This window comes from Mastigoproctus giganteus, chromosome 13 (genome assembly GCF_048544385.1).
Source record: "Mastigoproctus giganteus isolate SK-2022 chromosome 13, ASM4854438v1, whole genome shotgun sequence".
In the NCBI taxonomy this organism is placed as follows: domain Eukaryota; kingdom Metazoa; phylum Arthropoda; class Arachnida; order Uropygi; family Thelyphonidae; genus Mastigoproctus; species Mastigoproctus giganteus.
Window position 1 is genome coordinate 88,883,511 of NC_143587.1, and position 12,302 is coordinate 88,895,812.

Sequence of the window (12,302 nt, forward strand, 5' to 3'; positions counted from 1 at the left end):
ATCTTGGTAACAGCAATCCTTTGTTCCATTCATCACTCTTGTTGCCTTTCTCTGTACTCATTTCAGCAGCTCTACATCCTTCCTAAAATGGGGTCTCCAGACCTGTATGAAGTACTCAAGGTGTGGCCTGACCATTGCCTTATACAAGGGGATAATCACCTCCTTATCCCTGCTGGTAAAATTCTTTATATCATTGACAAGGAACCGTGAGCTACTCTAGCAGCCTGTCTGCTCTGCTCAGAAAACTTTATATCTGATTGCAAAATTACCCCCAGGTCTTTTTCATTCTCCACTACCCTGCGTATAGGACGACACAGTTGGTACGTTACTCTGGGGTTCTGCTACCCATATGCAGTACTTGACATTTATCAATGTCAAACTTCAGTTGCCACCTCTCAGCCCATCTGCTCAACTTTTCCAGATCCTGTTGCAGTAGCATACTATCATTACTGTCATTAACAACTCTGATACACATTCATCAGTATCATTGATAAATACCGAAAATAATAAATAAATACATTGTTTTTTATCAAATACATTGATAAAAAACAATGAACCCAGGTGGACTCCACTAATAACATTAGTCCATGAAGAGCCATGTCCATTGATAACCACTCCATCTTCTCCCACTCAACCATCCTTTTTTTTTTTTTTTTTTTTTTTTTTGTAGTTGTTGGCGCATCGGCTTCTGTGGCCATAATGCACCTCCCAGGGTTTTTGCGGTACTTTGATCCAAGGCGGATTCAAACCCGCCTCAGGCTTGGATCAAAGCTTGGATCAACCTTTGGGTTGCCAGGCAGGCATTTTACCCACCCGGCTAGCCCGGTCGGCAACCATCCTTTTATCCATTGTAGCAACTTGCCCTTAATGCCGTAGTGCTCCAATTTGTACAGTAGTCTTCCAAGTGTCACAGTATCAAAAGCTTTCCTAAAATCCAAGTGTATGATATCAAAATTATTCTTTACATTCAATTCCTTTGTGAACACATCATAGTATCCAATCAAATTTATCAGACAAGACTTTCCCTTAACAAACCCATGCTGTGCCTGAACTATAACTGCAGTCTTGTCTAGATGATCCTACATCGCTTCCTTAACCAGTAACTCCATTATTTTTCTTGGAACAGAAGTTAGACTAACAGGTCTATAATTACTCGTGTCCCCCTTGATTCCCCCTTTGTGAATTGGGGACACATTTGCACAACTGGAGTCCATGGGGACCTTCCCTGAGTCCAAGGAAGCTTTCATAATTATGGCTAAGGGTTTGCTTACTTCTTTGCCACCTCCCTTAATATAACTGGATAGATCTCATCCACCCCAGGTGCCTTCCTTATGTTTAACTTCAAAAATTTGCCCTCCACTTTGCTCCTAGTTATTACAAAATCATCTAGATCACTGCCAGAGTTTAATTCACCTCTGGCATTCCCCTTCCTGAATAACTCCTGATGTGTGAATGTAGCTGCAAAATACTCATTTAGTTTGTTAGCTAACTGAGCAGGATCATCAACAGGTGAACCATCGATAGCAAGTGAACCAATCTGATTTATCCCCTTCCTTCTAGTTTAGATAAATAAAGAACTCTCTGCTGTTTTTCTTTGCATCCTTTGCCAATGATTTCTCATAATTTGCCTTTGCCTGCCTAACCAACTTTGTGACTTGACTACAGACTAGTTTATATCTGCCATAGGTTTCTGTGTAATCTGATAATTTATATGCATCCCATGCATTTTTCTTCTCTGCCACCAGCCGCATTAATTCATCTGATATCCATTTAGGCCTAAACCTTGAACAGTATTTCTTATTTGGTATGAAAAGCCTAGTACCCTCCAAGGTTAAGTCCCTGAAGGCTTTCCATTGAGAATTCACCATTGGTAACATCATCAGTTGATCCCAGAGTTTTTAAATAATATCATAATAATAGAATTATGTTTTATATAAATAAAAATATAGATAGTACTTACATATTATTTATTTCTATAACCAATGAAAACAAACAAACATAAAAAAACGACAATTACCACTTGTGACAAGATTGTTGATAACATTATGCTTTTGCAATTTGTTAACAGAGGGCATAACCAGGCCAAACATGATTTAACATTTACCTGTTATTCTCTATAAGCAACGTAATAATTCAGACACATCACTACAGTTTTCATTAACACATACTGAGCCATGTAAATAATGCTCATGGTAGCAAAGGTGTTTTAAATAAACAATTCCTTAATTAATTAATAATTTATATTTACCAATATGAATGTTAAAATCATTGAAAAATTTACAACTAATAATGTTAAAATAATTTAAATTTGCAGACACCTGCATGCTTCTGTAACCAAAGCAAAAGCAGGTTAAACTGATTAGTACACTGAACTGCAAGATTTAAAAAAAAATCTTGAGCAGATGATTTGTGGTTCATAGGACCATAACCTTATATCCACTTTGAGCAAAGTGAAGTTTTTAAAGTTTTTATACTACTACTCTCTTCACAACAGCATACTATTTCACGGAGCTTGTTGAATTTTGTATAGCTCAATTGCAACTATTGAAAGTGATGATAAATAAAAGTGCTATATAAACCTCAAAAGTAAAAAAAAACCCAAAAGTAAAAATTATTCTACTCAGTTATAAGTCTTTAATAACTCTATGTTATTAAAATCACATCACAGTGAGTAAGTTTAAGCAAGTATGAAAAAAAGGCTGCACTAAGCATCAGCAATAGGCTGAGGTTCCCCCCATTGTTTTTTACCTTGTTTAATCTGGGACTTTCATTTCTGTTATTTTTCTGGGTATTTTATTTTTTTTGAAAACCCCAAACACGAAAGGTATCAAAACCTATAGTACTTAGTACCGTGCATGGGTTGAAGGAGAGTATGGGGGAAGGGGGGTGCTGGAAACTTTGCTCTAGAGACTAAACATTTTTAGTCTCTAGAGCAAAGTTTCCAGCACCCCCCTTCCCCCTAGACTGCCATCATTTGATACATTTATAATCTGTAAGCAATATAGACTATAAACATAATCCATTGGGATGCCACTGTTTTTGCGACAAATGCTTATCAGTACTGGTTCTTTTAAAAGTGTGTGTGCGCCTTTCAACTAGCAGTATTAATGAATCTTAATTGTTCCTTCCCTTAAAAAAAAATAAATAAAATAAATAAACCTATATTTTTCACATGACAAGCAATGCTTGGAGGCCATGTCTAAACAGTAAACCTTGTGATACATTCTCATTAGTATAGCTTATTAAAGGTTTAAAGGCCAAAACTAAAATGTTTTCACACTTAAAACATTATCAAAAAATATCTTGTTCTTTTTCTATAACCAAAATAAACTTTGAATTACAAAACAAATAATGAAATCAAAGAAAAGAGTTTCTACACATTTGCTCTGGCAATGGAAATCTCCAATGAAATTCTTGATATGATAGTTGCAATAAAGCCTTTCATTAGTTTGTTTACAATTCTGCCCAGACATGATAGGAGGGAGCATGTGATGAGAACCTTGTCAATCAGTTCAGCCCTGGAGAGAGAGATTGTGCAAGCCTCGTGGGGTAGATTTTTTTCTCAGCGTGGTCTGTGCTTGTTAACAGGAGAGACTGTTTCTACAGGGATAGGATACACTTAAATAGAAAGGGTACAAGAATATTTGTTGGTGCTATCGAGGCAGTGTTAGCTAGGTCAGAAAACTGCTAGCTTGGGGGGGGGGGGAGATTCACAAACTAATAGAGTAATGGTACTACAGGCAGAGGTGAAAGTGATTCTTGCACTGCTTCTGTTGGAATGAGCAGCAGCCTGCAAAGCAAGGTACTGGGTATTTCAAGGGCCACTGGGAGTCATCATCGAACAAGTAAAAACATGGGTTGTGTTAAGATAACTAAGAGTAAGAATAAGTGTATGTATACTTGCATATACACCAATGCTAGGAGTATAGTAAAAAATTTGATGAATTTCAAGTGCTGGTCAAGATATCAAAAGCAGATATTGTTGGAATATGAGATGTGGTGCCACATGGATATAAGCAGTGCAGAATTGGAATGTGAAGAGTACAGTGTGTACAGAAAGGATAGACAGGACAGGGAGGGAGAAGGGGTTATGCTGTTAGTTAACAAATCCATAAAATCTGAGGAAGTGCATCCAGTTTACATTAGTGGAGAATGCAATGTTGAGTCAGTGTGGTGTGACATAAGCACTGGGAAAGAGAAAATGAGAGTAGGTGTGTTATGGGCCTAATGAATCTGATGAGTATAATGAGCAATTGTGCAGAGAAATAGTGGGCAAGTAAATCAGAATGTTTTAAGTTTCCAGATATTGACTGGAACTTGTGAATTGGTCATTCACACACTAGCAAGACTTTTGTGGATTTATTGGATGACTGTTTTCTACAGCAACATGTTTGGGAGGCAACCAGAGAGAGTAATACTCTTTATCTGATTATCAGCAGTGATTATTCATGCAATAAGAATTTGCAGATAAAGGAACCACTAGGTGGCAGTAATCACAGTGTACTGATGTGGGATTTACCTAAAGATGTAACTACCATCAGGGGTAAGGGGAAGGTTTTTGTTTTCATTAAGGCAACTAAATACAGTGGTCTCAGAGTTTTTAAATTCTATCATACAATCACGAGACTACCAGCTGCAGACTGGTAAAGAGATCAAAGCCATGGCAGAGGGACAGGCCTACAAATACTTTGGGATGATGCAGGCTGAGCAGCTACAGCATAACGAAATTAAAGCCTGCTTGATTGAAAAATACCATCAGAGACTCAGAAGCCTGCTGAAAGCAAAGCTGAATGGAGGGAACACAGTTAAAGCAATAAACACCTATGCAGTCCCAGTGCTAAAATACTCCTTCAGGGTCACAGATTGACTAACATAGAGCTGGAGGATATCATGAGAAGGACAATGATGACCAAGAGCTACCAACACCACCCGAAATCTGCCGTGGAGAGACTGACAATTGCCCGGGAAGGAGGAGGAAGGGGCCTGATAGACCTCATTGAAACACACAGCAGCACTCCACCAGGCCATAAGGAAGATAGACAAGCAGTATACCCCCACTCAACCTAAGCGAGGATTCCCCCCAACCAGGAGGAACAAACGAAGCTAGAAAGATGGGCAGAGAAGACACTCCATGGCAGACACTACAATAATCTCCATCAAGATCACATAGATAAAATTGCTTCCAATGCATGGCTCATGAGCAGAATCCTCTTTCCCAAGACTGAAGAATTCATGCTCGACATCCAAAACCAGGTAATCAACATCAGAAACTACAGAAAATACATCGCCAAGGAGCCCAGGGTGTTAAATGACACAATCGACGATGCCACCTAGCCTCAGAGACGATCAAACACATCACCGCAGGATGCATGTTGATCACCCAGACTGAGTACACTCATAGACACGACCAGATAGCCAGGATAATACATCAAAAGCTAGCAAGGAAATACCAGTTGATCAAAGAAAGTGTACCGTACTACAAGTATGAACCCCAGGCAGTACTAGAGACCCCAACCCACAAGCTCTACTGGGACGGTGCCATAATAACGGATAGGACAATCCCACACAACAGACCAGACATAACCCTTGTGGACAAGAAGGAAAAGACTACCTATCGGATTAACATAGCAGTACCCAACACTGACAACCTGCAGAAAACCCATGGTGAAAAAATCAGGAAGTACACGAACCTAAGGCAGGAGATCAAATAGATGTGGCATATGCAACAAGTAACAAGCATCCTGATCATCGTGTCAACCACAGGTATGGTGCCAAAGACCATACCTGTGGTATGGTCTTTGGCACCATACATAAAGACCATACATAACAGCCTAGCAGCAGTAGGTCTCCCAGGAAACACCTACAAAGAACTCCAGAAAGTCACAATCCTGAACACCTGTAGGATAGTCAGAGAGTTCCTCGACCAACAGTAACACCAGACATAACAACAACCAAACTGTGTACTTGGTAGCAATACCTGTCACGAGGTGCAACCCCCAATCAGGGAGAAATAATATGAGCAATTATAATAATAATGTCTCATTAGATCAACTGACATCCATTTAGGCCTAAACCTTGAACAAAATTTCTTGGTTGGCATGAAAAGCCTAGTAGCTTCCAATATTATTTCTTTGAATGCTTCCCATTTAGAATTTGCTGTTGGTAACAGCAAATTTTAAATGGTAACATTGTCATTTGGTAACATCATCAGTTGATCTTGCTATATAGACTTTAAAAACTGTCTCAGACCTCCATAGTCACCTTTACAAAAGCAAAAACCTTTCCCTTTACTCCTGATGGTAGTTACATCTGTAAGTAAATTCCACATCATTACACTGTAATCACTACCACCGAGAAATTATTTTATCTGCAGATTCTTAATGCATGAATAATCACTGCTGATAATCAGATCAAGAATATTACTTCCTCTAGCTTTCTCTCCAACATGCTGCTGTAGAAAACAGTCATCCAATAAATCCACAAAAGTCCTGCTAGTGTGTGTGTATGTGTGTGACAAACTCACAAGTACCAGTCAATATCTGGAAAGTTAAAATCTACCATTATAAGACATTCTGATTTACTGGCCCACTCTATTTCTCTGTACAGTTGTTCATGGTACTCATCACAGTCATTAGGCCTATACAGCAGGCCCTCGTTATAACACGGTTCACTTTACAATGATTCGCTATAATGCTATTCTTATATTATTACCCTTATCTGACTATAACGCTCTTTTTTTTTTTTATTTTTTCAGATTTCATTTTTGGCATATTTAAAGAAATCTTTCATTTGATGGAGTCGATAGCTTGAAAATGAATAGAAAAACAGCATTAAAACATTTCCCACGCTCAGTGAAATTTTCTCGCATGCTAATTTAATTGCAGTACAGTGACTTGTTACATAGTTCTGAGATCAACATTTAAAAAAATGATCACATATATTGCTTGCAGTATTTGAGATATATGCATTTATCCGAAGTCTAGTCATTACTCAGTACAGTATTATACATTGTGTGTAATGGACAGTTTACTCAAACATTGTATTATAATTAATGCAACCAACGCAGTTACATTTTCAAAGAGTTAATAATGGTGTATAAGAATGAAAAAGCAACAACGTCTGGATGCAGTACAAAGACTATAAATGTAAAAAAAAGACTGAATTTGAAAATTAAATTAGATGATTTGAAGCGAATCGATTCCGGTCAACAACAAGCAGATGTATGCCATAATTTAGGACTACAATTTTAACTGTTAGAACAATTATAAAAAATAAAGAATTAATTTTAGCAGCAGGAAAGACAGCTGTTCCACTGCAAGCAACTAGGGCTAGGCTAGCTATTAGGATTGAAATGGAGAGACTTTAACTGATTTTATTGAAGATAATATCTAATGCAGAATTCAGTTAAGTTAAATATTATTTAAAAAAAAGAGAGAGAGATTAGCCTATGTGATGATCTGAAGAAAATTCACCTAAAAAAAAAAAAAAATAATGTGGAACCATTTAAAACTAGTAAGGGCTGGTTGAATGTATTTAAAATCCAGGGAAAAGCTGCAAGTGCAGATCAAGGGGCCGAAACTTTTAAAAAAGAACTTGTTAAAATTATTGAAGAGGGTTATTATGTGTGTTATACTTCTCAACAAGTTTTTAATGTAGATGAAGCAGGACTTTTTTGGAAACGAATGCCTAAAAGAAGTTTCATATTGAAAAGAAGAAAAAACATGCCAGGTTTCAAAGCTTTATTGTTGGGTGGTAACGCTGCGGGGGATTTAAAATTAAAACCCCTTTTAGTTTACCAGGAAGAGGGACAAAGTACAACCCAAAATCGACACATTTTTCATGATTAAATTAAATTAATTAAGATCAATTAGTTTGTGCTAGTAGTACGGTACACTTTCTTCGATCAACTGGTATTTCCTTGCTAGCTTCTGATGTATTATCCTGGCTACCTGGTCATATCTATGAGTGTACTCAGTCTGGGTGATCACCATACATCCTGCAGTGATGTGTTGGATCGTTTCTGAGGCCAGGTGGCATTGTCCACTTGTGCCATTGAACACCCCAGGCTCCTTGGCAATATATTTTCTGTAGTTCCTGGTTTTGGATGGCGAACATGAATCCTTCAGTCTCGGGAAAGAGCATCATGTTTATGAGCCATGCATTGGAAGCAATTTTATCTATGTGATCTTGATGGAGATCATTGTAGTGTCTGCCATGGAGTGTCTTCTCTGCCCATCTTTCTAGCTTCGTTTGTTCCTCCTGGTTGGGAGGGGGGATCCTCGCTTAGGTTGAGTGGGGTATACTGCTTGTCTATCTTCCTTATGACCTGGTGGAGTGCTGCTGTCTGTTTCTGGAAGTAATCCTTCAGGTTAACTATCGCTGTCTTCTGTTGCTCAGTGAGGTCTATCAGCCTCTTCCTCCTCCTTCCCGGGCAATTGTCAGTCACTCCACGGCAGATTTCGGGTGGTGTTGGCAGCTCTTGATCATCATTGTCCTTGTCTTTCTCATGATATCCTCCAGCTCGGTGTTAGGTCCAATCTATGACCCTGAAGGAGTATGTTAGCAGTGGGACTGCATAAGTGTTTATTGCTTTAACTGTGTTTCGCTCCCTTCAGCTTTGCTTTCAGCAGGCTTCTGAGTCTCTGATGGTATTTTTTGGTCAGGCAGGCTCTAATTTCCTTGTGCTGTAACTGCTGAGCCTGCACCATCCCCAAGTATTTGTAGGCCTCTCCCTCTGCCATGGCTTCGATCTCTTTACCAGTCTGCAGAGGTGTTTCTCGGTTCCTGTGTAGAGCTTTATGTCATTCATGTACATCATGTGGATGAGGATGTACAGGTTCTTCCTTCCCTCTTTGAGGTTATATCCATACTTGCTACTGTTGAGTATGGTGGACAGCAGGTTAAGTTCTAGACAGAACCACAATGGGCTCAGAACATCTCCCTGAAAGATTCCTCTCCTGATGGGGATTGGCCTGGTTCTGATGTTTTCAACTTTAATAGTGGTACTCCATTTCACCATCATTTCTCCTAGGAAGTTTGTCACTATCGGATTGACTTTGTAGATGTTCAGTGCCTCTATTAGCCAGCTATGAGGCACGGAGTTGAAGGCCAAGCGGTACCGATGTAGACTGTGTACATGTTGTGGCGCTTCTTGTAGGCTTGCTCCATAACTGCGGCATCTATAGTTAATTGCTCCTTGCATACTTTGCTCAGCCGCTTGCATCCTTTCTGCTGTTCGGCAATTAGAAGACCACCTACGATGAAATTAAACTTCACTCCCATCCGACTGTACACAGAGGTTAAATACTTAGGTATTTACATTGACTCGGGTCTTACTTTCCATAACCACCTGAGATATCTAGCCACCAAAATCCGGAAGTATGCCGCCATGATCATGGGGGTGAGCAGAGCCGACTGGGGCCTGAAGCACAAAGCTCTGACCTTCATATACAAAGCAGTATATGTCCCGATAGTTTGCTATTGTGCCTCCACCTGGTACAGACAAGCTACACTAACAAAAAACAGAAGCTGGATACAATTCAAAGGTTCATGCTGCTATCAATTAGTAGGGTGTGCCGCACTGTTAGCATCCCTGCCTTGCAATTTCTAACAGGTTGTCAGCCACTCTACCTAGAAGTAGTCAGGCAAGGCCTATATTACCACCTTAGGAAAGGAACACCTGCTGAAATAGTAAATCTCCAGCTGGATCTTGCAAATGACCCCAAGATAGAGAAGAGGAGAATCACCCAACACCTACAAGTGATATGGCAACAGAGCTGGGAAATCACACAGAAAGGAGACATCATGAGGCGATTCCTCCCAACTATAAACCATACTCACCCAGAGCCCCCTCCCTGGTTCTTGCCTGGTCTGCACATGACGTTTATTATCGCTGGACACAGCCCCTTCCATCAGAAACTCACAGCTATGGGGGATTGAAAGAGACCCGCGGTGCCATTGTGGAGAAGAAGAGTCCTGGGTGCATCTCATGTATGAGTGCCCTGCACTCATACAGTAGAATCAAATTTGTTACCGCAATTCAAAGGAATGCACGTAATCAAGAGTCCTCGCTGCTGCTCGATGAAAACACATACAGGGCATTAACTGTATATGTGCAGGAAATCTTTGCACTGAGGCTAGCCAAGATTGCTGAAATGAAAACAACATTGGATCCTGCTGCCCAAGGCCTGAATTAGACTGGCGTGGGTTAGCTCCTTCTCTGCTAGAGGAAACTGCCCTGACAACTTGCTAATCCTTTATGGGTAGGAACACCGCTGGTGCGGGACTGCTGGCACTCATCAAGTGCGGGATACTGCTGCAAACCCCTTATAGGGTAGGATCAGCCGGCACCATTCTGGTGCAGGATTGTGGCACTCTGGAGAACTCCTGAGTGCAGGATACAGAGTCCATTGGCCTCTGGCGATCATGTAAGGGCACCTGTCCCCTGCTACTTTAACTCCCACTCCCAGACCCCTATTTTCACCTCAAAGAGCGGACTGCTCCTCAACTTCAGGCCGTCCTCCTTTTCCCTCTTTCTGTTCCTTCTAACTCGTACTCCTGTTCTATGTTCTCCCCTCCCCCCCTTTTTTTTTCACTTGGCCTTTGTCAGGAAACTCAGGCAACCCTGGCAAAGGCCAGCCAGAGTATAATGGGCAGCCTGGCTCACCTCCCAGTGGTGGTGGCAGGCAGCGTGGGGTCCCACTAGGGGCTCTGCAGCCAAGCAGCCAGAGACACAACAACAAAACATAACACTACTCTGACAGAAACCAGACATTACACTTTTTCTGGCTTTTACAGAGATTCTGTACTTCTTCCCAAAGTACCATGGTGTAGATGTGGGAAACCACAGGTGGCACCTTTCACAAAACACTATGCCACTATGTTCGGCCATTATGTTCAGGCTCTCCAAGTGGTCTGATATCTTCATGGTTATGCAGCTGGTCAGGATCTTGTACATTGTTGGGAGGCAAGTGATTGGCCTATATTTTGGATTTCTTGTATTTTCATCTTTAGGCTTCAGATATTGATTCCTTGAGTGAGAAATTTCAGGCTTGTCTCTGGGTGCCTTATCATTCGGGTGAACTGCTCTGCCAGGTGCTTGTGTGTGCAAGTGAGCTTCTTGTACCAGTAGTTGTGAATGTTATCTATTCCTGGAGTTTGCCAGTTGTGAGGGTTCTTGATCGTCTGTTTTACTTCTTCCCAAATCTCTCACCTTCTCATTTCTTGTACATCCTTGGTTTTCTTGCATTCTAGTTCTAATCAGGTGGCTTGGCTGTTATGTCTTACTTCCCTGCTCCATATGTTTCCCCCAGAACTCCTCAATCACCTTCTTCTCGGGGCTACGGAGGCACCCCGAGAAGAAGGTGATTGAGCAGGAGCAGCAGTGCGTAGCACACACTTCTTGATTAGACCGGGGTTCGAACCCATGACCACCAAATACAGAGGATGCAAAAAGGTCAGGGAATGGCCACTGCCATATCCCCGGAGCAATATGGCCTTAGTTGCTAATGCTCCAAAAAACCAAATAACAAACAAACAAACCTTCTTCTCGGGTGGTCCGTTCCCTTCTTTCCAGTCTTCTCCGAGATTCCTGTAGAAGCCTCTTTGGTCCTCATAGAAGATTCAGTTTATTTTCCTCTGGGAGCTCTTTGTATTGGCGTAGTTTCTTGCTGAGTGCAAGGAGGTTCTGCTTCAATGTGTCCAAGTACTCTCCTATTCTCTGATTTTTTTTTTTGTCTCGTGTTTGCTGTGGATGCCGTCTCTCTTGAGGATGCTCTTCGCTTTTCCAATTAATTTCTTATTCCTATTGCCTCATTGGTACTGGGTCAATTGGCCTATCTGGTCAATTGGCTTATTATTATTATTATTGTTATTATTATTATTATTAGCCATATGGTGCAAGGAAGCCTGAGGCTTATGCTGTACCAGCAAAAAAAAATTTTTTTCTGAATTACTCGAGAGAGAGAGAGAGACAGACAGACAGAAGTAGAAAGGAATCACCAAGAAAAAGAAGAATGATGATATCCAGCTCAGGACCCTGGGTGTGTGGCAGAGAAGAAAAAGGCATGGGATATGTATAAATTAATGGGTGACACAGAAGCCTATGGAAGATTTGAGCTAGTCTGTAATCAAGTCACAAAGGTTAGGCAAGCAAAAGCAGATTATGAGAAATCTTTGGCAAAGGATGCAAAGAAACACAGCAAATACTTCTTTACTTATGTAACAAGGAAGGGGATGAATCAAATTTCCTTGATATCGATGGCTTGACTGTTGATAATCCTACTCAAGTTGCTGACAAACTG

General features: G+C 40.6%; 1 protein-coding gene across 1 annotated transcript in view; it reads left to right on the plus strand.

Moving 5' to 3' along the window:
* The window catches only part of LOC150076249 (plexin-B-like), a 705,969-nt gene that overhangs the window by 446,811 nt on the left and 246,856 nt on the right, over nt 1-12,302 (plus strand). The window lies entirely within an intron of this gene.